The following is a 27867-nucleotide window of genomic DNA, read 5'->3' as shown; positions in this document are numbered from 1 at the left end:
TACTGGTCGCTTCACTAGACGTAAATGAGAGTATCATCTGCAAACAATCTAAGGTGGTGGCTCAGATTGTCTCCTAAATTAGTTATATGGATTAGGAACAGCAGACGGTATACATCACAACCCTGGGGAATGCCATACTTCACTTCCGTTTACTCGATGACTTTCTGTCGGTTACTACGGACTGTGACCTCTCTGACAGGACAGAAAGCACGGAGACATCGTTCCCCTGATCCATTCGCGATTGGAACTGGACTAAACCGCAGCCTGTGATATCAAGCCCAGTACTGACGTTAGCATGATTGTGCTACAGCCCATTTAACCTGGAGAGACGATGCACTTAGTCTCAGAAGTCATTTAGACTTCTGACTTCTGTCTGAGCTACGAGGTTATGAAATCACAGTTTTAATTTACATGTGTCTTTTTTCTTTTTTTTCTTTAAACTCGAAGGTGGTGACTTCTTGCGTTTATGTAAAATTGGTCAGAATGAAGAAATGAGCAGAAATAGAGAATATTCTGAACTGTTGTAGAAGGCATTTTATGCCGCATGAGTGATGTGATTTGACCATGTTTGTATCCTGGTGAATGCGGATGTTTGAGATGAACCAGGACACGTCTGTTATTATCCTAAGAGCTCTGTTGTTGAGGGCGCGCATATTTTTCAAATGAGTGTCTGCAGCCATGTCCGAGATTTCACAAGCATAAAGTAAGGATAGAAAAAAAATGTGTTCCATATGAGTAACTATGCCAAGCTGGTAAATGAGTGAACAGGCAGTGGTACATGAAAGTGCAGGATAAGGTGAAGTAAGAGTATGCGTCTGTTAAGAGTTCGAAATGGCATTTTGTCCACTTTGGCAATACTGCCCGACAACGAAAAACTATTTTCAAGTGTTGTTTCTATACTGTCGCCGTCACCTGTAATCTTGAAGATCTCTGCCAGATTTATGGACTGTAGCAGGTAAATATAAGTTTTTGTTTGAAATAATGTAATCTTTAAGTTGTAAGCACTATCTAGGTAGACAAACAGTGGAACCAAACAGTGAATGCAATTTGTGATATTTTTTTTTAAATTGTGTGGCGCGTCGGTTAAGAGTACGTTGTAAGGTAGCGGGAAACACTACTTGCGTACTCTTAACCTCTCCACCGGAGCCTCTTCGTTTCTAAAGGTTACTAAGCCAGGAACACCCATCAGGCAGACAGATGTGAGTACTTTGTTTCGAACTGCACATTCCAAAGTTGCCGCAATACAAACACTGAGATATCCTTCGAGTGAACGACAATATTCCCTTCCGTCCGGGTGTCTTCACAGCAGAAGAATTTTGCTTCGTCAGAAATCACTGAGAGCGCAGAATTTCCAACGACTCAAGAGGGTAAAGTTTAACAGGTGCCCACGAAAAAATTCTGTCCCTCAGTGACAGATGATTTGTGTGTGGTAACCAGCAAAAAAATCAACAACATGACGCAAATGAAATTCAGAGAGCTGAGTTTGAACAGATGTATGCCTATCCAGTATTTATCCACTGTCAAAATATGATCGACCCACAACAAAGAAGAAAAATGTCAAATAAATCACAGAAAATGCAATCTTAGAGAAATGGGCTAAACCAGACGAAACCAAGAAGATACAAAATACCGTTACAAACAACGCAGAATCTCTTGGGTTAATCTGAAATTAACCGCGCCATCATCTTGAGGAACAACCGTGTCCAGATCCAAGGAGGGGTCTGGTGTTCTGAACTGCCCAGAGTGCGGTGAAGTCTACAACGAGCCTATCACGGAAGAGTGGATTTAGTGTGATAACTGCTCGCAACGGTGGCATGAAAAATGCACAGTTTATGAAAGACATGGTGAATTTTGTTGTGATTTATGTTAGTACTTACTTTTCCACTACATGTCACGTACTGTTACCAGACGCTGCGGTTAAGAGTACGAATGAGCAGTATCTTACATATGTTGACACTGACATAAGACAGACAGCTGTACTGACATATTTTGTTGTCAAATGAACCAGCAATACATTACTGGCCATTAAAATTGCTACACCACGAAGATGACGTGCTACAGACGCGAAATTTAACCGACAGGAAGAAGATGCTGTGATATTCAACAGTTAGCTTTTCAGAGCATTCACACAAGGTTGGCGCCGGTGGCGACACCTACAACGAGCTGACATTAGGAAAGTTTGCAACGGATTTCTCATACACAAACAGCAGTTGACCGGCGTTGCCTGGTCAAATGTTGTTGTGATGCCTCGTGTAAGGAGGAGAAATTCGTGCCATCACGTTTCCGACTTTGATAGAGGTCGGATTGTAGCCTATCGCGATTGCGGTTTATCGTATCGCGACATTGCTGCTCGCGTTGGTCGAGATCCAACTAGTGTTAGCTGAATGTGGAATCGGTGGGTACAGGAGGGTAATACGGAACGCCGTGCTGGATCCCAACGGCCTCGTATCACTAGCAGTCGAGATGACAGGCATCTTATCCGCATGGCTGTAACGGATCGTGCAGCCACGTCTCGATCCCTGAGTCAACAGATGGGGACGTTTGCAAGACAACAACCATCTGCACGAACAGTTCGACGACGTTTGCAGCAGCAGGGACTATCAGCTCGGAGACCGTGGCTGCGGTTACCCTTGACGCTGCATCACAGACAGGAGCGCCTGCGATGGTGTACTCAATGACGAACCTGGGTGCACGAATGGCAAAACGTAATTTTTTCGGATGAATCCAGGTTCTGTTAACAGCATCACGATGGTCGCATCCGTGTTTGACGACATCGCGGTGAACGCACATTGGATGCGTGTATTCGTCATCGCTATACTGGCGTATCACCCGGCGTGATGGTATGAGTTGCCATTGGTTACACGTCTCGGTCACCTCTTGTTCGCATTGATGGCACTTTGAACAGTGGACGTTACATTTCAGATATGTTAGGACCCGTGGCTCTACCCTTCATTCGATCCCTGCGAAACCCTACATTTCAGCAGGATAATGCACGACCGCATGTTGCAGGTCCTGTACGGGCCTTTCTGGTTACGGAAAATGTTCGACTGCTGCCCTGGCCAGCATATTCTCCAGATCTCTCACCGATTGAAAACGTCTGGTCAGTGGTGGCCGAGCAACTGACTCGTCACAATACGCCAGTCACTACTCTTGATGAACTGTGGTATCGTGTTGAAGCTGCTTGGGCAGCTGTACCTGTACACGCCATCCAACCTGTGTTTGACTCAATGCGCACGCGTATTAAGGCCGTTATTACGCCCGGAGGTGGTTGTTCTGGGTACTGATTTCTCAGGATCTATGCACCCAAACTGCGCGAAAATGTAATCACATGTCAGTTATAGTATAAAATATTTGTCCAATGAATACCCGTTTATCATCTGCATTTCTTCTTGGTGTAGCAATTTTAATGGCCAGTAGTGTAATTTGTTTTCACCTGCTCCTCTACAAGGTATAAGCGGTTAAATGCTAAGCGCGTGCTCTTTCACTACTTTCCCCTACATCTGGCACTGCCGATGCGGCTGCGGGCGGTGGACCCGTGACGACCTTGCGGTGCGCAGAACCTCGCGGTCGCCGCCAATCGATACTGAGGACGCCGGCATGCCGGAACCCCACGCCACACAGCTGGCGACCCATCTCTGCACAGAGACTGCGCCACATGCGAATAAAATTTGTGACCGCCCCTGCATCGTCTTTGTGGGTTAGAAGACGGTAAACCCTGTGAGTTGTACCCTATGTGATCAAAAGTATGAGGACACACATACGTAACGCACAATTGTCCACTACAGGTCACGAGGCGCAGAGCCACCAGTATAAAAGGAGGCAAGGAGTGTAATGTAGGCAGTAGAGAAGCAGTAACAGCAGAGTGAGTCAGTCAGAAGAGGTACCTCACTTTGAACGTGAGCTAGCCATTGGAAGTCACCTAAATAACAAACACCGAGGGAGGTAGCGCAGTGGTTAGCACACTGGACTCGCTTTCGGGAGGACGACTGTTAAATTCCGCGTCCGGCCATCCTGATTTAGATTTTCCGTGATTTCCCTAAATCGCTCGAGGCAAATGCCGGGATGGTTCCTTTGAAAGGGCACGGCCGACTTCCTTCCCCGTCCTTCCCTAATCCGATGAGACCGATGACCTCACTGTTTGGCCTCTTCCCCCAAACAATCCAATCCAATCCAATCCAAATATATAACAAACCCATCGGAGATATTTCAGTCCTTCCAAAGCTGCCCAAGTCTACTGTTGGTGATTTGATTCTGAAGTGGAAACGAGAAGGAAAAATCACAGCCGAAGCACGACCAGGCAGACCTCATGTACTGACGAATAGAGATCGTTGGGCCTTGCGGAGGGCGGTTGTAAAAATCGCATGAAATCAGCGGTAGGAATTACTCTGAATTGCAACGTGCTAGCCGTAGTCCATGTTGCACGACAGTTGTGTGTCCCCAGTTTAAATAATTGGGGAACAATGGTCGGGCCGGAACCGTGTTGCTGCTACGGTCGCAAGTTTAAATCCTGCCTCGGGCATGGATGTGTGTGATGTCCTTAGGTTAGTTAGGTTTAATTAGTTCTAAGTTCTAGGCGACTGATGACCTCAGAAGTTGAGTCGCATAGTGCTCAGAGCCATTTGAACCAACAGTGAAGGACAGAGGAGGTGGTGTTACGAATAGCGGTGTTTTCCGCGATTGGGGTGTTTTCCCCTTATTGTGCTTAAGAAAAAACTATATGCGAAATGTTATGGCCACATCTTACAGCACTGCGTACTGCGTTCAGTACAGGAACAATTCGGGGACGATAACTATTTGCATCAGCCTGAAAATGCACCGCGTTATAAAGCACCATTTGTGAGGCAATGGTTTATGGACAATAACATTCCTGAAATGGACTGGACCACCGCTTCAGTCCCCAGCGCGTAACATCACTATCTTCTCTGATGTGCCGCCCGCTGTGGTCGAACGTTTCCAGGCAGTCCGGAACCGCGCTGCTGCTACGGTCGCAGGTTCGAATCCTGCCTCGGGCATGGATGTGTGTGACGCCCTTAGGTTAGTTAGGTTTAATTAGTTCTAAGTCTAGGGGACTGATGACCTCAGATGTTAAGTCCCATAGTGCTTAGAGCCATTTGAACCATCTTCTCTGGTTTCGGCACCTGAGGAAGAACGAAATGCCATTCCTCCACAGACATTGACACCTCACTGAAAGTGTTCGCAGCACAGTTCAAGTACTCGTAAAGACGAAGTGTGGACGTACCATGTATTAATGTCCACTAACAGGTGTCTGGATACCTTTGCTCATGTAGTGTACATCAGTGGAAATGTATGACATGTCTGTTTAATTATTATTATTATTGTTGTTGTTGTCACACAGTCAGTAACGGGAATTTCGTTTACTTGAGGCATTGGCTAGAAACAGTGTCTACGTTTCATTTTATTTTTTGCAAAGCCATAATTGTTAAGAGCACTGGCTGACTAGGAACATGACTTGAAAGTATACATACGCAGTGAGCAGCTTGTTTACATTGTGCATACAATAGAACCGGCTGCTGACCGATGTAAATAGCAATGCTGTTCGTTAGGTTATTCATATTAATACAGTTCCACCTTCCTATACTTTCCAATCCACCTGTTCTATATTTTAAACTCTGGGAAGAGAAATTTACGCTTCCTATCTGAGGAATGGAAGATTAGGTACAATTAAGACAGTGTTTACAATTTGAATTTCAAGAGTAAGTCTCCAAGAAGCTATCATCCATAGAGTATTCTCACAGCATCATGGACTGCCTAGAAGGTTACTTTCGACGAATGGCCCGTCGTAGATTGTGTTCCAAAGATGAACAGCATAGAGACAGAAGTGATTACACTTTCTGCAGGACCTGACCATCATTTTGCAGGACAATGCTCAAGCACGTACAGTGCAAGCTGTTACTGATTTGTTTGACTGATGGGGCTGCTAAGTGATATATCACCTACTGCACTACCCTGACTTAAGCCCTCGTGAATTCAACTCGATTTCTAAACTGAAGCAAACAGGTCACGACATTCGCTTCAGAGCTGCTACAAATTCGTCGAGCAGTAGACCGCACCGCTCCAACTGTCAACACAACTGGCACTGCTAAGAGTATCCTACGACTTCCACACCGCTGGCAACGGGTTATACACAGTGCTGGTGACTACTCTGATGGTCAGTAAAACTTTCAAACATGTACCTATTTTGTACAAGCTGTAAATCAATAGTTGCCACTATTAAAGTTCCAACCCTCGTAGTAATAATTCACCCGGTACTGTACTGACTTGATTCTCCTCTTGCTTGAAACGAAGGAGAAATCCTGATCGTTTTGCCTCTCATGTAGAAAAGATAAATTTATCCACTCTAACAATTTCAGTCCTTGAACGAAAATATATATCACGTACAGTAAATCCAAAGTTTTTATGGTAACAACCACTTTCATCTGTAACAAAACTTCATCCCTGTCCAAATTTTACTTGCTTTTCCTATAGTGAAATAGAAAAAAGAAGTCATTTATTTCTGCCTTCTCTTGAAAACTCCTCCTTCTAACTGGCTGGTTCAAATGGCTCTGAGCACTATGGGACTTAACATCTATGGTCATCAGTCCCCTAGAACTAAGAACTACTTAAACCTAACCTAAGGACAGCACAAAACACCCAGTCATCACGAGGCAGAGAAAATCCCTGACCCCGCCGGGAATCGAACCCGGGAACCCGGGCGTGGGAAGTGAGAACGCTACCGCACGACCACGAGCTGCGGACCTCCTTCTAACTGGAGGTGATGCTTAACGTCGTTAACATTCTAAGAAAAATAGATGATGTAAAATAACAGTGGCTCTTTTTGTGAGAAATATCTTGGATATCGGTTGCTTTTGCTGAAATTTCCTATTTTCGAGCTGCAGTAATTCGGGTTTTCTTCAGTTGGGTTTAATCAATGAATATAGTAGGTTTCGACCATGGTTACCAGTTGGGGCCAAAAGTACGAAAACGAAACAAATTTAGAGAGGTTATTTTTAAATAAACCATCTGCTTTGTTTATAATAATGATGCAAAATGCTGAGCCCAGCATGTACACGAACGTAGTGTCTTGCACTGCAGCCCTCTCGTTTCCCACAGGCGTGAGTAGCAAGCAGAATCAGCCGCCTATTATTTTGCTTTTCTTTACTGTCATGTGCAGCCGATATGGCCTGTTCCAATTATCCCTGCTGTTTTTTCTCCTGTTGCTGACTGGCCGTCGAACTCCCCGAGGGCATATTGACATTGCTGTCAGTGCATCCGCAGAGCTGGTAATTGAACCGTTGCATCATGCAGCTGCGGGACCTACGTGCAGAGAAACTCGTCAAAGTAAGAATATTGGGTGAGGACGTGTTAACAGTTTCAGATTAGTTAAAAACGTGGTGATACTTCTTAGTTAGAGGGCATGTCTAAGGAAAACTACATCGAATTCACTTAAACGGAAACAGCAAAAGATACACTTTTTACGAATAAAATTTTGTCAGCTTTCTGTATCATTGTTTTATTACTACCTATGAACATTGCTACCTACGTTGGTGGCGGAGAAAGATAGTCTTACATTAGTCAAACCGTGATTTGGAATTTCAGTGACATTGTTCTGCTGTCGCGACAAGTAAGTTAAGTACAGCATGGGGACTCGAAATTCGAAATGGAATGTGACACACGTGATTTGTGATATTCTTCTCGGGCATGCGAACGGATCACAAAACCACAATGATATAATTTTTCAGAACTCCACATGGCCATCGTTTCCAAACGAGACGCTGTTGCTGAATGTACGAGACTCAGAAATAACGTCTCATTGGAAATGGTCGCCATGTGAACCTCTGAAAAATTATGTAAACGTGATATTACCCAATACTTATCTAAGTGACCGAAACATGTATAAATCACTCGAAGACAGGTCTGCTGAGAAGATACGCAAACTTCACGTCTGTAATTGTAGCGAGGTCTTTGTTTGGTAGGAGCTAATGCATTGCCGTGTTGCAAAAGAACAGCTGCAGACAGCAATCTACATTGTTTCGATTTGATTATACGCCAAGGTGATTTTTTTTGGTGGATCTGACAAGGAAGGATACCGAACCGCTGTCGCCGCACGGGGTAGCTGCCCGGTCTGAGGCGCCTAGTCACGGTCCGCGAGGCCTCCCCCCGTCGGAGGTTCAAGTCCTCCCTCGGGCATGGATGTGTTTGTTGTCCTTAGCGTAAGTTAATTTAAGTAATGCGTATGCTCAGGGGCCGATGACCTCCGCAATTTGGTCCCATAAGATGTCAGACACATTTTGAACTTATGCACGTGTCACCTGTCAGAGTCATATCAAGTCGTATCAGGGGTCCCATATCACTCCAACAGCACACGCTCCAGCCATTACAGTGCCTCCACCAACTAGAACAGTCCTCTGCTGACGTGCAGGGTTAATTGATTATGAGGTTGTTCCATACCCGTACACGTCCAATCCTCACGATACAACTTGAAACGAGACTCGTCCGACCAGGCAACATATTTCCAGTCATCAACAGTCCAACATCGATGTTGACGGGCAAAGGCGAGGCGAAAAGCTTTGTGTCGTAAACTCATCAATGGTAAACGAGTGGGCCTTCGGCTCCAAAAGCCCATATCGACGATGTTTCGTTGAATGGTTCGCACGTGCTTCAGTGTTTGGGAACTGAACCCCTAAGGGAGTAAAATGGGGGATGACATTTGTTATGGAAACATTTTATTATGAAGAAATTTTTAAAGATGAATCTCTGAAAAATTAAATTTGGCTTCTCAGTTAGAAATAAAGAAATACGAGTTTTACGGTTTTTGGAAATTAAACCCCTATGGGGGGTGAAACGGGGGATGAAAGTTTTTATGGAAATATTTCATTGTACAAGCATTGTTGAAGCTAAATATATGAAAATTTGTATTCGGTTTCTCTGTTAGAAGTAAACCATACGCATGTCACTTTTTTTGGAAATTCCACTCCTGAGGGGGTGAAATAGGGTCATACTGATTAACTGACTTATCATCGCCTAGCCCAAACTGCTAAGTATAGAAGCTTGAAGTCTGGAGAGGGTTGTTTGTTGTGGTCTTCAGTCCAGAGACTGGTTTGATGCAGCTCTCCATGCTACTCTATCCTGTGCAAGCTTCTTCACCTGCCAGTACCTACTGCAACCTACATCCTTCTCAATCTGTTTAGTGTATTCATCTCTTGGTCTCCCTCTACGATTTTTACCCTCCACGCTGCCCTCCAATACTAATTTTTTTCTTTCATGATTCTTGAACCAAGTGTTAGCTATGACCGGCCGGGGTGGACAAGCGGTTAAAGGCGCTACAGTCTGGAACCGCGCGACCGCTACGGACGCAGGTTCGAATCCTGCCACGGGCGTGGACGTGTGTGATGTCCTTAGGTTAGTTAGGTTTAAGTAGTTCTACGTTCTAGGGGACTGATGACCTTAGAAGTTAAGTCCCATAGTGCTCAGAGCCATTTGAACCATTTTTTTTGTTAGCTATGATTAAGTTATGCTCCGTGCAAAATTCTACTAGGCGGCTTCCTCTTTCATTCCTTACAAAATGGTTCAAATGGCTCTGAGCACTATGGGACTTAACATCTATGGCCATCAGTCCCCTAGAACTTAGAACTACTTAAACCTAACTACCCTACGGACATCACACAACACCAAGTCATCACGAGGCAGAGAAAATCCCTGACCCCGCCGGGAATCGAACCCGGGAACCTGGGCGTGGGAAGCGGGAACGCTACCGCACGGCCACGAGCTGCGGACTCATTCCTTACACCCCTTCCGTATTCACCTACTACGTTTCCTTCTGTTCCTTTTCCTACTATCGAATTCCAGTCACCCATGACTATTAAATTTTCGTCTCCCTTCACTATCTGAATGATTTCTTTTATCTCATCATACTTTTCATCAATCTCTTCGTCATCTGCGGAGATAGTTGGTATACAGGGTGTTACAAAAAGGTACGGCCAAACTTTCAAGAAACATTCCTCACACACAAATAAAGAAAAGATGTTATGTGGACATGTGTCCGGAAACGCTTAATTTCCATGTTAGAGCTCATTTTAGTTTCGTCAGTATGTACTGTACTTCCTCGATTCGCCGCCAGTTGGTCCAATTGAAGGAAGGTAATGTTGACTTCGGTGCTTGTTTTGACATGCGACTCATTGCTCTACAGAACTAGCATCAAGCACATCAGTACGTAGCATCAACAGGTTAGTGTTCAACACGAACGTGGTTTTGCAGTCAGTGCAATGTTTACAAATGCGGAGCTGGCAGATGCCCATTTGATGTATGGATTAGCACGGGGCAATAGCCGTGGCACGGTACCTTTGTATCGAGACAGATTTCCAGACCGAAGGTGTCCCGACAGGAAGACGTTCGAAGCAATTGATCGGCGTCTTAGGGAGCACGGAACATTCCAGCCTATGACTCACGACTGGGGAAGACCTAGAATGACGAGCACACCTGCAATGGACGAAGCAATTCTTCGTGCAGTTGACGATAACCCTAATGTCAGCGTCAGAGAAGTTGCTGCTGTGCAAGGTAACGTTGACCACGTCACTGTATGGAGAGAGCTACGGGAGAACCAGTTGTTTCCGTACCATGTACAGCGTGTGCAGGGACTATCAGCAGCTGATTGGCCTCCACGGGTACACTTCTGCGAATGGTTCATCCAGCAATATGTCAAACCTCATTTCAGTGCGAATGTTCTCTTTACGGATGAGGCTTCATTCCAACGTGATCAAATTGTAAATTTTCACAATCAGCATGTGAGGGATGACGAGAATCCGCACGCAATTGTGCAATCACGTCATCAACACAGAATTTCTGTGAACGTTTGGGCAGCCATTGTTGGTGATGTCTTGATTGGGCCCCATGTTCTTCCACCTACGCTCAATGGAGCACGTTATCATGATTTCATACGGGATAATCTACCTGTGCTGCTAGAACATGTGCCTTTACAAGTACGACAAAAAAAAAAAAAAAAAAAAAAAACGGTTCAAATGGCTCTGAGCACTATGGGACTCAACTGCTGAGGTCATAAGTCCCCTGGAACTTAGAACTACTTAAACCTAACCAACCTAAGGACAACACACACATCCATGCCCGAGGCAGGATTCGAACCTGCGACCGTAGCGGCCGCGCGGTTCCAGACTGTAGCGCCAGAACCGCTCGGCCACCACCGGCCGGCACGACACGACATGTGGTTCATGCACGATGGAGCTCCTGCACATTTCAGTCGAAGTGTTCGTACGCTTCTCAACAATAGATTCGGTGACCGATGGGTTGGTAGAGGCGGACCAATTCCATGGCCTCCACGCTCTCCTGACCTCAACCCCCTTGACTTTCATTTATGGGGGCATTTGAAAACTCTTGTCTACGCAACCCCGGTACCAAATGTAGAGACTCTTCGTGCTCGTATTGTGGACGGCTGTGATACAATACGCCATTCTCCAGGGCTGCATCAGCGCATCAAGGATTCCATGCGACGGAGGGTGGATGCATGTAGCCTCGCTAACGGAGGACATTTTGAACATTTCCTGTAACAAAGTGTTTGAAGTCACGCTGGTACGTTCTGTTGCTGTGTGTTTCCATTCCATGACTAATGTGATTTGAAGAGAAGTAATAAAATGAGCTCTAACATGGAAAGTAAGCGTTTCCGGACACATGTCCACATAATACACTCCTGGAAATGGAAAAAAGAACACATTGACACCGGTGTGTCAGACCCACCATACTTGCTCCGGACACTGCGAGAGGGCTGTACAAGCAATGATCACACGCACGGCACAGCGGACACACCAGGAACCGCGGTGTTGGCCGTCGAATGGCGCTAGCTGCGCAGCATTTGTGCACCGCCGCCGTCAGTGTCAGCCAGTTTGCCGTGGCATACGGAGCTCCATCGTAGTCTTTAACACTGGTAGCATGCCGCGACAGCGTGGACGTGAACCGTATGTGCAGTTGACGGACTTTGAGCGAGGGCGTATAGTGGGCATGCGGGAGGCCGGGTGGACGTACCGCCGAATTGCTCAACACGTGGGGCGTGAGGTCTCCACAGTACATCGATGTTGTCGCCAGTGGTCGGCGGAAGGTGCACGTGCCCGTCGACCTGGGACCGGACCGCAGCGACGCACGGATGCACGCCAAGACCGTAGGATCCTACGCAGTGCCGTAGGGGACCTCACCGCCACTTCCCAGCAAATTAGGGACACTGTTGCTCCTGGGGTATCGGCGAGGACCATTCGCAACGGTCTCCATGAAGCTGGGCTACGGTCCCGCACACCGTTAGGCTGTCTTCCGCTCACGCCCCAACATCGTGCAGCCCGCCTCCAGTGGTGTCGCGACAGGCGTGAATGGAGGGACGAATGGAGACGTGTCGTCTTCAGCGATGAGAGTCGCTTCTGCCTTGGTGCCAATGATGGTCGTATGCGTGTTTGGCGCCGTGCAGGTGAGCGCCACAATCAGGACTGCATACGACCGAGGCACACAGGGCCAACACCCGGCATCATGGTGTGGGGAGCGATCTCCTACACTGGCCGTACACCACTGGTGATCGTCGAGGGGACACTGAATAGTGCACGGTACATCCAAACCGTCATCGAACCCATCGTTCTACCATTCCTAGACCGGCAAGGGAACTTGCTGTTCCAACAGGACAATGCACGTCCGCATGTATCCCGTGCCACCCAACGTGCTCTAGAAGGTGTAAGTCAACTACCCTGGCCAGCAATATCTCCGGATCTGTCCCCCATTGAGCATGTTTGGGACTGGATGAAGCGTCGTCTCACGCGGTCTGCACGTCCAGCACGAACGCTGGTCCAACTGAGGCGCCAGGTGGAAATGGCATGGCAAGCCGTTCCACAGGACTACATCCAGCATCTCTACGATCGTCTCCATGGGAGAATAGCAGCCTGCATTGCTGCGAAAGGTGGATATACACTGTACTAGTGCCGACATTGTGCATGCTCTGTTGCCTGTGTCTATGTGCCTGTGGTTCTGTCAGTGTGATCACGTGATGTATCTGACCCCAGGAATGTGTCAATAAAGTTTCCCCTTCCTGGGACAATGAATTCACGGTGTTCTTATTTCAATTTCCAGGAGTGTATATTTTCTTTCTTTGTGTGTGAGGAATGTTTCCTGAAAGTTTCAAAATGGCTCTGAGCACTATGGGACTCAACTGCTGAGGTCATTAGTCCCCTAGAACTTAGAACTAGTTAAACCTAACTAACCTAAGGACATCACAAACATCCATGCCCGAGGCAGGATTCGAACCTGCGACCGTAGCGGTCTTGCGGTTCCAGACTGCAGCGCCTTTAACCGCACGGCCACTTCGGCCGGCTCCTGAAAGTTTGGCCGTACCTTTTTGTAACACCCTGTATACACTTGTACTACTGTGGTAGGCGTGGGCTTCGTATCTATCTTGGCCACAATAATGCGTTCAGTATGCTGTTTGTAGTAGCTTACCCGCATTCCATTTTTATTTTTATTTTTGGAGAGGGTATGAACCTTATACGGTAGGCATCCTTTAAGGATGGATTGTCCGAAGTTCCATGCCTAAGGGGATGATATAGGCGGTAAAGGGCTTTTTGAAAGTATATCGCTATTAAGAGAATTTTGAGCTAGAGTTAGGAAAACTGGTATTTGGTTTCTCAGTCAAAAAATAAAAAAAATACATGTTTCGGAATTTTTGTAAATTCAGCCACTAAGGGGGTAAAATAGTGGGTGAAAGTTTTTTTTGAAAATAAATGATTGCTAAAGAACTACTAAAGCATTTTAGGGCTACATCTGTGACAATTGGTATTTAACTTCTCGGTTAGAAATAAAAAAAAAAAAAACAAAATACATGTTTCAGGGTTTCTGGAGCTTCAACCCTTAAGGAAGTGCAATAGTGGATGAAAAGTTTTAAGAAAATGTTTCGTTACATTAAAAAAAATTTTAATCTAAATTTAAAAATTAATTTAAAATATCAGTTCTATAAAATATACTCAGACAAAAAAGCAACAAAATTATTTATATTAAATAATTAAATAAACAAAAAATCAATATAATAAAAAATTTGCTTTTCACTTCTCGGTTACGTATATAGCAACATTTGTTAGGAGATGATAATTGGTATGGAAATATCTCCACAAGAAAGCAACAGGCATGATTAACAACAACTTTGGACTCCAGCTACCAGAATCGCTTTCTAGTCAGAAGTACATTCGGAAAAGACCATGCTTACATGGCCTTAATTAGTGTGAAAAGCTTCGAAGGTATTGCAGCAGGCGAACAACATAAAAATTAGATTAAATAAAGACAAAACGTAAAAAAAAAAAAAAAAACTGTGCAGGGCATACAGTTTACGCGAGCGAAGCAGCGGGCTCTAAGCTAGTAACGTAAAATTAAAACACCTGTGGGGGAAGTAGACGTTGTAAGGAAGACCACCTCTTGGACGCTGAGCAGGGTGTGGGGGCAGCGAGCATTGGGCAGGGCGCGGGCCGAGAGACGGTCGATCCGCGATCAGCTGTGCGGTCGTGCGCGGCGCGCTGAATTAAACACGGCTGCTGCGACCCACGCAAGCCATTACCGGCCGCCCCGGCTAAACTCGCGCCCACGCGCGCCCTCTTTAGACTCACAACTACGTCACTGCCTACCTGCGGAGTAGCGCAGCAATCGCCAAACCCCACCCTCTCCCTTCCCCCCAGTCAATCACTCCTGGCCAAATAGGCCAGGGTACCAGGTGAGATTAAAATTCAACGTGAAAGGATATCAGTGATAAAGTTCGCTGATGACTTTACTATCCTCAGTGACACTCAGAATGAATTACAGAATCCGTTGAATGCGCTGAACAATCTAATGAGTAGGGGAGAGCGGGCCTAGACGTTATTGAGGTAAGTTGTCCCAACTGAAATAACTCCGCAAGGGAAAGAGATGAATGTGAAGTAAACACGTAGAGAAATGAAACGCCACAGCGCATCGACGGCATCCATTGTAAACATGCTAGTGGTCTCCGGAACATTCGAACGACAGCCCGTGCATCGCTTGGATGGTTGACCATCCAGGCCGCCATGCTCTGCTGCCATTTTTCGGGGTGCACTCAGCCTCGTGATGCCAATTGAGGAGCTACTCGACCGAATAGTAGCGGCTTCGGTCAAGAATACCATCATAACGACCGGGAGAACGGTGTGCTGACCCCACGCCCCTCCTATCCGCATCCTCCACTGAGGATGACACGGCGGTTGGATGGTCCCGGTAGGCCAATCGTGGCCTGAAGACGGAGTAATATTTTTGGTCTATATCGCAAATTTTAACGAGTAGCCTTTAGTATTTTAGTATTTTACTGTAAGGATTTATCTACTGTTTTGGTACACAACGCGTAAGTTACCTATGTTTCATAAGGTAACCAATATCTTGCTTTTTTTCCAACATGTTTGATTGGGGCTAGATATTCTGTTTTTCGGGGGCACGTTGTGACCTCGGAACAACTTGCCCCTACTCATTTGTACCACCAATGGAATATAAATATCGTTATTTTTTTTTTTTTTTCTTTTGTAGTATGAGGACGTATACCCGAAAAGCAACACGAGGTTCTGTGTCACAGGAGTTGATGCAAAAAGCAGCAGATGCAGTTCTCACCTAAGGCAGGAAAATACAGATTTGTCAAAAATCTAATATCTGCGGTAGAAAATATTGCGATTGGTTATAAACAAGTTGATGAGCCTGGGCCATCAAGGGTTGTCTGTCTGCCTGCATCTTCTGGTGTCGCAGAACAACAACTCTGAGATGAAGTTCCTTTCTATCCAGAAGTAGTACGTCCTTCTCCGAAGGAGACGTCTTAGAAAATCCGCTATTTTAACCGATACTCCAGTAAAACAAACCTTAGCAGAAGAGTGAAGTAAGAAAAGTAAAGTGAACATCAACAATGAAAGAGTGAGAAAAAAAATAAAGGAAAAGGTAAAACAACACACGGAAACGCAAAAGGAAAAGGCAAAGGGAAGGGGAAGTCTGTTAAATGACAGGTTTTACTAACGAGTAGTGAAAGGTCTGAGGGTGAAGAGCACAGTTTAGAGTATTATTGTCTAGTGTGCTGTGACAGATACTCCAATTCACGTTCTGGGGAAGAATGGGTTCAGTGTCAAGAATATAAGATGTAGGCAGAATCAAGCCTTATTAACCTATTTTTGCCCGAACAGTGACTGTGGTATATCTCCTGATGATTAGTTAATGATGAGTATACGATTTCTCTGCCTATGACGGCAATATGATAGATATTATCAGCCTAAGACAAGGCCAATATGATTGAAGACTGCATTATCAATGCTGACTAGCTACAAGCTATTTGATAATTACTAAAGGGTTAATAATTGTTTAAGTACAAATTATTGTTACTTGTTATATAACATACAAATGTTTACCTGATGATACGTACGACATTGTTGATTATTACTTAAATAAACAGACATAGTTTAATCATTTATTGTTTTTTATTTCACAAACAATAGTTTTAACAAATATGGTAACAACATGCCCCAGCTCGTTAACAATTTGCCCCAAGTCGGGGTAAGTTGTTATTTTACGACTTTAGACATTTAAAAATTATTACTAAAAATCTCACAACAAATTACCCAAATAACTGTCTTAATATCAAAGTTACATATGTAAATTAATTTTGATTGCATCGCATGAATACTAAAATCAAGTATTCCTAACCCTTCGGGTTTGATCTCCGTAGATCTCCACAGTATCAGGATCCTTGGTTTCATTGCGTGCCGTCGCATCTCAGCAAAAGGGTGGCTGATATCGGTGTGCTCTTCCATCCAACGCCTAACTCTCGCACCGATTACGGCGCCATCTACCACGAATGGAAAAAAAAAATTTCAGACAGACCCTACTTACTTTTTGGCGTAGGATCAGAACCGCAATAAAAAACGGGATTCCCATTTGAAAATAAAACGTTGACCCTTAATGGGGAAGATGAGAGGGGGGGGGGGGGGGGAGTTAGAGCGTGTACATTTTTACCACAGGCAGATGTCCCCTTTGAAAATATTAACTTCTCATCTCACTCACTCACTGGTCATACCGGACTCGAGAGTCCATTACCGCAGCAACGTATTTTCGCCATCTGTCCCTGTCTTGGGCTATTTCCTTTCATTCACCTTTAATACCTAGGCTCCTCAAATCAGCCTTCACATTGTCTTCCCATCTTCGCCTCGGTCTCCCTACAGGACGTTTTCCCTCTAACTGCCCTACCAGTACTTTGCACGCTGCCCTGCCCTCATCCATTCAAGCTACGTGACCCGTTCATCGCAAACTACGTGATTTAATAATACTGATTATCTCAGGGCTTGAACAGAGTTCGTGAACCTCTTCGTTATGCACTTTTGGCCACTCTCCGCTAATGTCATCCCTTTTTGCTCCGAAAACTTTCCTCAAAAATTTTTTTTTTCAAATACTCGAAACGGCTTTTCATTTTGCACAGTGAGAGACGAAGTCTCACACCCATACAGCATAACTGGTAGAAGAATAGTTTTGTATATTCTAATCTTTAAATTCGTAGACAATATCCGTGATGAAAGTAATCTATTCAGTGAGAAGTAGCACGCATTTCCGGCCCGAATCAGTTTCGTAGTATGCATGTTGTTTTCAGACGACAGCTCGTAAATAAGTGTAAAATGTAACAAAAAACAGAAATGGCCACGACTTTTATCCGTAATGTCCTGTTTTTCCACAAAAGGGTGGTTTACGTTGACTTTCGTCAATTTTCCTTACAGTCGTATTGATGAAAGTACAGATAAAATGCATTTTCCATCTCACTGCCCAATGCAGTTCACACTTCTTGCGTATTTTACTGAACTACCGATTTTCTCTCTTTCCCTTTTCTCTCTTTTCCTTAAGCCATATCGATGAAAGTACAGATAAAATGCATTTTCCATCTCACTGCCCAATGCAGTTCATACTTCTTGCGTACTTTTCTGAATTACCGGTTTTCTCTCTTTCCCTTTATACGTATTAAATGCTAAGGGAAATTAAAAACAAATAGCAATTCGTCTGACTTATCTTTCTTCCAATACCAAAGGTTTTAGTATGAAAAAGTCAGGCGACAAATGAATATTGTTTAGCTTTCTTTTCAAGGCAAGGTTCAAACATAACTTCTCTCCTGGAACATTTTTTTCGCACGATGAGTATTTTTCGAGATTTTTAGTTGTTCCAAGTAAACAAAAAAGAAAACACCCGTCTTATAGACCACACATGTCCGTCTCTGGTCGAAGTGCAGAAAACGCAGCAGTTGTCAGTATTAGCAAAATGTGCGCCTACATGACTCATGTCAGCACCTTAATCGTTTGAAAATGACTTAACTGTAGAAGATGCTTCTACGGAAATGGTAGTAAATCTGTAATAATGAAGAAGGCCGGTCGGAGTGGCAGAGCGGTTCTAGCCGATTCAGTCTGGAACCGCGCGACCGCTACGGTCGCAGGTTCGAATCCTGCCTTGGGCATGGATGTGTGTGATGTCCTTAGGTTAGTTAGGTTTAAGTAGTTCTAAGTTCTAGATGTTAAGTCCCATACTGCTCAGAGCCATTTGAACCAATAATGACGAAAATGTTGTCACTTAAAAGACTGAGCGAGACAGCAATCCCAAAACAAATAAAGCTCATAGTATGGTTAAACGTTCGAATCAGTTTCGTAGTATGAATGTTGTTTGCAGACGACACCTCGAAAATAAGTGTAAAATGTAACAAAAAACAGAAGTGGCCACGACTTTTATCCGTAACGTCCTGATTTTCCACAAAATATGGGTTTACATTTTAAGATTTTTAACTAAATACAATAAACATGATGAAACAATGTTTAGTCAAGTTGCAGAACATATAGGAAAACCTGAATGTCAAGAAAACTGTTGAAATAGGTCAGATAATATTAACACTTTGTCATCTTAAAACTTACGTCAATTTTCCGTAAGCCATATCGATGAAAGTACAGATAAAATGCATTTTCCATCTCACTGCCCAATGCAGTTCATACTTCTTGCGTACTTTACCGGTTTTCTCCCTTTCCCTTTATACGTATTAAATGCTAAGGGAAATTAAAAACAAATAGCAATGCGTCTGACTTATTTCTCTCCCAATACCAAAGGCCTTAGTATGAAAAAAGTCTGGTGACGAATGAATATTGTTTAGCTTTCTTTTCAAGGCAAGGTCCAAACATACCTTTGTATTTCCTCGAAGCGAAAAATGTTCACTTCTGTTTTGGCTTCAAACGTCTGATTACTTTACAAGTAAGCTGACGTTTAACATGTAAAACCTTTGTGGTTGAAGACGCACAACCCTAATTGTATTGGTTTCACTACTTTCTGGTTATTCACTGGATGATTACAGTCTAAGTAATTTGATCTCCGTTTTAAGAAAAGCTAGTTTTTTACGCGTCTCAATGTTTTTATGACGTCATATTTCCTGAAATATGGGTCCTACAATCTTATTTTGCAGGTACATTCAGTGGCATACGGGGTTGTTCTTATGAACGTTAAAAAAACCTGAAGCGACGTAGTTGACGGTGAGACAAGTAATTTAATGTAAGACATATGGAGCTGCCAGTGTCGGGAAACACTCCAAAGATGGAAGACAAACGCTGAATATGTGACGTCACCAGACGACATATCTCGCCACACGCGCAGCGGTTGGGCTTGGCGGTCCTGCCCTCCTAAACAGGGTATAGTGCTGCACGTCTCTCTGCTAGGCACCCCTTATTGTTGAATAACTTTTGTAAATGTGGTCTGTTCTAAACGTAGAAATTACAGATTTATTGTCCTTGCTGTAACCAAGCTTCGGGGCTTTATAGACGTTAATAAGAATCACAGAGTATGTGCATACTGTCTGAAAAACGTGTTGGGAATAAAGCTAGTAGTAAAGAAGCAATAAATTATAACATCATTCCTGATGCTTAAGTTTTACTGCGAGAGCAGCGAAAATGTAATAAGCGGTAGACTTTTTTCATTTCATTAATTTGGCAGGGAGCGGGGGCGGAGGGTGTCACCGAGAAAAAGTTTCGAAAAAGTTTGAAATTATGAGCAAAGTTGTTAGGAAGTCACGAAGTTCTCTCATTCTCGTTCAGCGTAAGTACAGTCGGGATAACTTGCATGCTGTGAGTTATACTGCCTCAAGACGCAGTTTCTAACCTCAGTACTTGACTTACTGGGTTAAGCCCTTACCGTAAGATTATACTTCTTAATGAGTAGATTATGTCATCATCCTATATTTTTAAATTCGATCAATAATTACGTGAAATACAGAAGATCTTTTTTTTTGCCCCTGGACACTGTTAGGTAGGCAACCTGCAATGTGAGCGAATTAAGCCATTTGGTAATAATGATGACATATCATCAAATTCGTAATACGGGACCACTATGAAAGATTCATTCGTTTTCAAAGTTCTATATTTTTACAAGTACAAATATGACATGTATAAATAGAACCATAAACTCACCGAGTATGCTTTGTGCTTAGCAGGTGGCGTTAGGAGTGAACTACCTTGAAAAAATGGCGCAAAACAGGAAAACAGTTTTGTGTGTTGAAATACGAGAGATGTTTGCCTGTATTAAGAGGGAATTATGGAAAAGATCCGCCCTGTAAAGGAGGCATCGTGTATGGGTATCGAACGGTCGATCATGTGTGCCAGATGTAATATAGATATAGATATAAGCTTTTTATGTTATCATTCACAGTGAAATTCTACAAGAATTTGTGTACGAAAGTACAAAATACAAGTCCTCCTATTAAAAACGCTTGTAAGTATATAAATAAAAAGCTGTTAAGAGAACCATAATCAAGTACGTTTTCAAAAACGTGTCATTGATTAAATAAAGGCAATAAGAGAAATTAGTTAATAACAACCAGTCGTAAAGGGAATGACGTAAGGCAGCAGTGCCCTCTACTGGGCTGTGTGAAAACGTTGTAGTTCAAATGGCTCTGAGCACTATGGGACTCAACTGCTGTGGTCATCAGTCCCCTAGAACTTAGAACTACTTAAACCTAACTAACCTAAGGACATCACACACATCCATGCCCGAGGCAGGATTCGAACCTGCGACCGTAGCAGTCGCACGGTTCCGGACTGCGCGCCCAGAACCGCGAGACCACCGCGGCCGGCAAAAACGTTGTAGTGCTCGCGCTGGTGTTGTCGATGTGTTTACTGTGGTAATTAACGGTAGCGTGCGGCAGTGTTGCAGGTTTTTAAATCTAGTGTATAACAACTCGCATTTCGATACAATTGGAAAAATATAAGGACCTATATATTATTTGCACTAGAAACTGATAGGTTCGAAACTTCTATAACAGTCCTAAAGCAGGTCCTGATTACACCAAAAACCAGCGAGCCTAGATGCCACTATGAAGTTCTTACAGGGGTAATTTTTAGCAGTGGTGCAGGCTTTGTCTTTTTAAACTTGTCACGGTATTTCATTTGGTGCGCTATTCATGCACTGATGACAGTACTGAATACGAACACCCCTGCCCATTGCCAGGCACGCGCCGTGTTTTGCAAGCAATAGCAGGACTTCAGACTACATGGCAAAACAACGCAATTTGGGCTTTTATTAGATTTTCCACTGGCGGGTCCGTTAATGACGTCAAATGGCTGTCACCGGTTTAATGACGTCCTGTCCAGTGCACACGCGCCGGGCTGCGCGATGCATGATGGGTAGGATACTGCGTCTGGCGGGCTGAATCTGTTTTCGATCACAGAGAAGAATACCATGAAACACACGCAACACAGTTACGTATCATTTACGAGCAACGATTAGCAATGCCGTAAGAGGCTCGTACGTATCTTCAGCATATACGGTGCGAGGGAACTGTCATCAGCCTATTTATGATGAAAAGCTTCAACCTCCGAAATTGCCGCTAGACGTAAAAAAAAGATGTGGTCATAAAGCTACAGGGCTGAAAAGTTACTTTTCAGGCAAAGACGAAAAATTAGCACGAACATCTGAATTTTGATAGAACCTTAATACCTACATCTGCATTCCACAAGACACCTTACGATGTGGTGGAGGGTAGTTAAGGTATTACTATCACTTCCCTCCTTTCCTGTTATATTCGCGAGTAATGTGTGGGAAGAACCACTCGTAATTCTGGTAAGCCTCCATGATCTCTACTTTTTTCCCGATATTTCCGCGAGCCTTTTGTGGGGGAAAGTAATACGAGGGTCGTTCAATAACATCTGTGGTCATGAGTCCCCTAGAACTTAGAACTACTTAAACCTAACTAACCTAAGGACATCACACACATCCATGCCCGAGGCAGGATTCGAACCTGCGACCGTAGCAGTCGCGCGGTTCCGGACTGCGCGCCTAGATCCGCTAGACCACCGCGGCCGGCTCGTCCCGGAAGAGACTGATATATGTTGTCCGCAAGTTCAAATGGTTCAAATGGCTCTGAGCACTATGGGACTTAACATCTGAGGTCATCAGTCTCATAGAAATCAGAACTAATTAAACCTAACTAACCTAAGGACAGCACACACATCCATGCCCGAGGCAGCATTCGAACCTGCGACCGTAGCGATCGCGCGGTCCCAGACTGTAGCGCCTAGAACCGCTCGGCCACACCAGCCGGCTGTCCGCAAGTCACATAGCTATTGCGGTATCAACAGTAAAAATAGCAACTTCGAAAAATTGATACAGGAATGCGTCGTGGTGGTTACTTTGTGTACCATTGTCAGCTTCCCCTTTCTCGTTCCAGTCGCCAGCTGTCCGGGAGAAGAAAGATTGTTGCTAAGCCTCTGTCTTGGAATTGGCTGAACATCTCCGTAAAGCTTTCGCTGTTACTAAATTAACTCGTAACGAAACGCGACGCTACTTTTTTTTTGAGTCTTCTCTGTTTCCTCCAGTAATCCTTTCTTGTACGGACCATAGACTGACGAGCAATATTCAAGTGTTGGTCGACCAATGGTTTTGTAAGGTACGTCATTTGTGGGTGGAATGCATTTCCTGAGAATTCTTCCACTGAATTTCAATCTGCCGTCCGCTTTACCTGTGATTTATGTCGTCAAAGGGAAATACCCTATGTGTTCTGATGAGTGAGTTTTCTAGAATCAAGGTGTGTGACATAAATGGCTGTATTGTCTGATGCACTGACTTAAAAGTTTCAATTTTTTACACCGACAAAGGACCGTATACCTTGGAATGTGACGTAAATTCAACTTGACACGTCTATCCCGCTCCTGAGAAAAAGGCTTTTTAAAAGTAGGTCTAGCCCGCATCTCGTGGTCGTGCGGTAGCGTTCTCGCTTCCCACGCCCGGGTTCCCGGGTTCGATTCCCGGCGGGGTCAGGGATTTTCTCTGCCTCGTGATGGCTGGGTGTTGTGTGCTGTCCTTAGGTTAGTTAGGTTTAAGTAGTTCTAAGTTCTAGGGGACTGATGACCATAGATGTTAAGTCCCATAGTGCTCAGAGCCATTTGAACCAAAAGTAGGTCGGACACACAGGCCGTGATTGTATAAGGGTTCCGTTTTTACCACTGTGGTTGTTGTTGTTGTGGTCTTCAGTCCTGAGACTGGTTTGATGCGGCTCTCCATGCTACTCTATCCTGTGCAAGCTTCTTCATCTCCCAGTACCTACTGCAACCTACATCGTTCTGAATCTGTTTAGTGTATTCATCTCTTGGTCTACCTCTACGATTTTTACCCTCCACACTGCCCTCCAATGCTATATTTGTGATCCCTTGATGCCTCAGAACATGTCCTACCAACCGCTCCCTTCTTCTTGTCAAGTTGTGCCACAAACTCCTCTTCTCCCCAATTCTATTCAATATCTCCTCATCAGTTATGTGATCTACCCATCTAATTTTCAGCTTTCTTCTGTAGCACCACATTTCGAAAGCTTCTATTCTCTTCTTGTCCAAACTAGTTATCGCCCATGTTTCACTTGCATACATGGCTACACTCCATATAAATACTTTCAGAAACGACTTCCTGACACTTAAATCTATACTCGATGTTAACAAATTTGTCTTCTTCAGAAACGCTTTCCTTGCCATTGCGAGTCTACATTTTATATCCTCTCTACTTCGACCATCATCAGTTATTTTTCTCCCCAAATAGCAAAACTACATTATTACTTTAAGTGTCTCATTTCCTAATCTAATTCCCTCAGCATCACCACTGAGGTATGGAACCCCAAAAAAGAGCTGAAGGAATTGCGGTATTTTCATGTTTCAGTCAGTATGGTACCCGAAAGAAATAATGAAATGTAATTTTTTTTATTATGAAGTTTTATAAATGTCAGTAACAACAAGACACAGTAGAGATGATAATTCTAGCGCGCCATGCGCGTCACGCTGTGTGACAGAAACGGCCGACACAGCACAGCACAGGCGAGGCTAACGGGAGGCGAGCAGATGCACTGTTGGCAGAAACTCGGCAGCTAAACTGTTAAACAGAAGGGCAGACATCGCAATGTCCGATATTATAGCTACCAGCGCTCAGCTCTCGCCGAGGGCAGAGGAGTCCAGAGCGTAGTTTCATCAAGTGGGGCTCCTTCCCTCGGCGCTCGGAAGTAATGACAACAAGCCAGTGCTCCCGTTACCGCATCGGGTCTATTTCGTGAGTCGCAGCGGTACACCTGTGGCACAGCCGTGTCCGGGCCGCTCCCAGCGGGATCGCGGAGTGGCGCAGCGTGACTGCAGAACATCTCAGCCAACTCTGGGACACCTCGTGTCGGCCTCGACACGTGGCCGCACGCACACACACACGCACACACACACACACACACACATACACACACACACACAGAGAGCAGGTCGTCACGCGAACCCCTGCCACCCTGCTGACGTAAAACAGCTACGCCTGAGCTGTCCCGCATTACTCGTGCGAAACGCCGCAGTTATAACTCAGCCACGATATTATTGCACTTGCGCGCTATCAGAAGCACGAGGTGACGTTAGGTTAAACAAATACAGTAGTGGCTAAATAAACGGATAGTTCGTCTCGATAGCAGCGCGGCGGATTGCTAACTTAAGGCGCCCGGGTTCGATTTCCGGCTGAGTCGGAGATTTTTTTCCACTGGGTTCAAATGGTTCCTACCACTATGGGACATAACATATGAGGTCATCAGTCCCCTAGAACTTAGAACTATTTAAACCTAACTAACCTAAGGACATGACACACATTCATGCCCGAGGCAGGATTCGAACCTGCGACCGTAGCGGTCGCACAGTTCCAGACTGAAGCGCCTACAACCGCTCAGCCACACCGGCCGGCTTTTCCACTAGGGTATTGGGCATTGCGTTGTCCTTCAATTCGCATCGTCGTAAATGACATTACACTATTGAGATGGCTGTATGGGCACGTCCCGAAAGCCAATAAAATAAAATGCTTTTCAGATCGGCTGTGGGTATACACAGTGTGTCCCATTTTCGTTAGGTCTATAGCTAAGACAAATTAGTCATGGATTATGTTCACAAATTCAAATTGAAACAAATGATGCCTCGGTCACTATTATTTTTAGTCTTATTGACTAGGTTTCAACACTTCGAAGAGTGCCTTCATCAGAATTAAAACAATTAAAATGGCCTATAATATAGTTATAAATTTATAGGAAAAGACATTTTTATACAAAAAGTGTAATTACTGACTAATAATAAAAGACAGAGGCAGTACATACATGTCACATATAAAATAATTAACAGGCCAGAATGGCTTTAGTCACAAAGTATATATAAATATATAAAAAGGAATGCATGAAGGCGAGTCACTATGGGCTGCTCGTACCTGGACAGCCACAGGTTGCAAAGGACTGACAAATTCATTGTGCTTACAAGGGAACCTCCCCATCAAGGTGTTCTGTTGTTTTCTGAACATGAGTGTACTTTCCAGGCCAGCGTTTACGTGATGGATGCTTATTGTACTCTGTTTAGTAGCAATAATGGTACACTACTGGCCATTAAAATTGCTACACCAAGAAGAAATGCAGATGATAAACGGGTATTCGTTGGACAAATATATTATACTAGAACTGACATGTGATTACGTTTTCATGCAATTTCGGTGCGTAGATCCTGAGAAATCAGTACCCAGAACAACCACCTCTGGCCATAATAACGGCCTTGATACGCCTGGGCATTGGGTTAAACAGAGCTTGGATGGCGTTTACAGGTACAGCTGACCATGCAGCTTCAACACGATACCACAGTTCATCAAGAGTAGTGACTGGCGTATTGTGACGAGCCAGTTGCTCGGCCACCATTGACCAGACGTTTTCAATTGGTGAGAGATCTGGAGAATGTGCAGGCCAGGGCAGCAGTCGAACATTTTCTGTATCCAGAAAGGCCCGTACAGGACCTGCAACATGTGGTCGTGCATTATCCTGCTGAAATGTAGGGTTTCGCAGGGATCGAATGAAGGGTAGAGCCACAGGTCGTAACACATCTGAAATGTAACGTCCACTGTTCAAAGTGCGGTCAATGCGAACAAGAGGTGACTGAGACGAGTAACCAATGGCACCCCATACCATCACGCCGGGTATACGCCAGTATGGCGATGACGAAAACACGCTTCCAATGTGCGTTCACCGCGATGTCGCCAAACACGGATGCGACCATCATGATGCTGTAAACAGAACCTGGATTCGTCCGAAAAAATGACGTTTTACCATTCGTGCATCCAGGTTCTTCTCTGTGTACATCATCGCAGGCGCTCCCGTCTGTGATGCAGCGTCAAGGGTAACCGCAGCCATGGTCTTCGAGCTGACAGCCCATGCTGCTGCAAACGTCGTCGAACTGTTCGTGCAGATGGTTGCTGTCTTGCAAACGTCCCCATCTGTTGACTCAGGGATCGAGACGTGGCTGCACGATCCGTTACAGCCATGCGGATAAGATGCCTGTCTTCTCGACTGCTAGTGATACGAGGCCGTTGGGATCCAGCACGGCGTTCCGTATTACCCTCCTGTACCCACCGACTCCACATTCAGCTAACACTAGTTGGATCTCGACCAACGCGAGTAGTCTCGATACGATAAACCGCAATCGCGATAGGCTACAATCCGACCTTTATCAAAGCCGGAAACGTGATGGTACGCATTTCTCCTCCTTACACGAGGCATCACAACAACGTTTCACCAGGCAACGCCGGTCAACTGCTGTTTGTGTATGAGAAATCGGTTGGAAACTTTCCTCATGTCAGCACGTTGTAGGTGTCGCCACTGGCGCCAACCTTGTGTGAATGCTGTGAAAAGCTAATCATTTGCATATGACAGCATCTTCTTCCTGTCGGTTAAATTTCGCGTCTGTAGCACATTTAGCTGGGACAAGGTCGGCGCCGCTTTCATACATCAAGGCCTGCTCAGGCAGTGGAACAGCCCCGGCACCTTATCTGGTGGAGAGAGCGCTCATCGCGAACACAAACATTACCTTGACACCGACTACTCTGCCGCTATATGCTCTGCACACAACAGTATGCGAGTACTCCATCGTGCCCCAGTGGTTGCTGGTATGCTCCACGTTACATGGACGTACATTGTTGTGGCGACTTCACGTTGCAAAAGGAGATGTATACAGGGCCGTTGATAGGTGTTTTGCCGCTCTAGGCGAGAACTGAAAAATGATATCCCCTCTTTTTTTACTGGGGCAACGGCCTTGCCGCAGTGGATTCACCGGTTCCCGTCAGATCACTGACGTTAAGCGCTGTCGGGTGTGGCCGGCACTTGGATGGGTGACCATCCGGGCCGCCATGCGCTGTTGCCGTTTTTCGGGGTGCACTCAGCTTCGTGATGCCAATTGAGGAGCTACTTGACCGAATAGTAGCGGCTCCGGTAGCAGAAAACCATCGTAACGACGGGAGAGCGGTGTGCTGACCACACGCCCCTCCTATCCGCATCCTCATCTG

The 27867-nt window shown here is 44.9% G+C and overlaps 1 protein-coding gene and 1 pseudogene across 2 annotated transcripts in view; one reads left to right on the top strand and one right to left on the bottom strand.

Annotated features, from left to right (window-relative positions):
- Positions 1–27867, bottom strand: part of LOC126253306 (receptor-type tyrosine-protein phosphatase N2) — a 449946-nt gene that overhangs the window by 289492 nt on the left and 132587 nt on the right. The gene's annotated exons all lie outside the window — the stretch shown is intronic.
- On the top strand, positions 27608–27725 carry LOC126253904 (5S ribosomal RNA; annotated as a pseudogene).

Source organism: Schistocerca nitens, chromosome 4, assembly GCF_023898315.1.
Source record: "Schistocerca nitens isolate TAMUIC-IGC-003100 chromosome 4, iqSchNite1.1, whole genome shotgun sequence".
Classification (NCBI taxonomy): domain Eukaryota; kingdom Metazoa; phylum Arthropoda; class Insecta; order Orthoptera; family Acrididae; genus Schistocerca; species Schistocerca nitens.
Note: the sequence above shows the minus strand (reverse complement) of the source record. Positions and strands in the feature narration are given on the sequence as shown.